This window comes from Carlito syrichta, unplaced genomic scaffold (assembly GCF_000164805.1).
Source record: "Carlito syrichta isolate Samal-C Ts95f unplaced genomic scaffold, Tarsius_syrichta-2.0.1 Scaffold306937, whole genome shotgun sequence".
Classification (NCBI taxonomy): domain Eukaryota; kingdom Metazoa; phylum Chordata; class Mammalia; order Primates; family Tarsiidae; genus Carlito; species Carlito syrichta.
The window spans coordinates 6,241-6,874 of record NW_007251033.1 but is presented as its reverse complement, the minus strand read 5'-3'; the positions used below and the strand labels follow the sequence as shown (position 1 = coordinate 6,874).

At 56.9% G+C, this 634-nt stretch overlaps 1 pseudogene; it reads left to right on the top strand.

Annotated features, from left to right (window-relative positions):
* The window catches only part of LOC110596110, a 7,792-nt pseudogene extending 7,423 nt beyond the window's left edge, over nucleotides 1-369 (top strand).
* The last annotated feature ends 265 nt before the right edge of the window (nucleotides 370-634 follow it).

Genomic DNA, 634 nt, shown 5'->3' with positions numbered 1-634 from the left:
ATGGCCGCAGGCTCAACGTGGAATGGGGAAGATCCCAGGCGGCCAGAGGAAAAGAGGAGGAGGATGGAACTACAGACTCTGGGATCAAGCTGGAGCTGGTTCCAGGACTGCCGGGAGTTCTCCCTCCTCCCCCTGCTGCCGAAGAAAAAGCCTCTGTCAACTACTTCAACCTACCCCCGAGTGGTCCACCAGCTGTGGTGAACCACCACCCCCTCGCATCGCCCGGCCCCCACCCCAGGTTTTGGGCCCTACATGTTCCACCCGATGGGACCACCCCCTCCTTTCATGAGGGCACCAGGACCAATCCACTACCCTTCCCAGGACCCTCAGAGGATGGGAGCCCATGCTGGCAAGCACAGCAGCCCCTAGCACACCAGCATGCCGGCCTCTGGAAGAAAGGGCACTTGAGCATCCCTGTACCTCTTGGAATAAGTCTGTTTCCTTCCCTTGTAGTTTCCACGGTAGCTGAATGTGTTCAGATATGGGCAGTCAGAGGCCAACGGCCACACCTTCCTCCACTTACTGCAAGGACCAGTGAACTCAAATGAGCTGCCATTCACACATCTGGTTACTGCTCTAACATGACTAATCAAACCTGTGCCTGTTCCTCCCAACTGGATGGGGACACATGGAT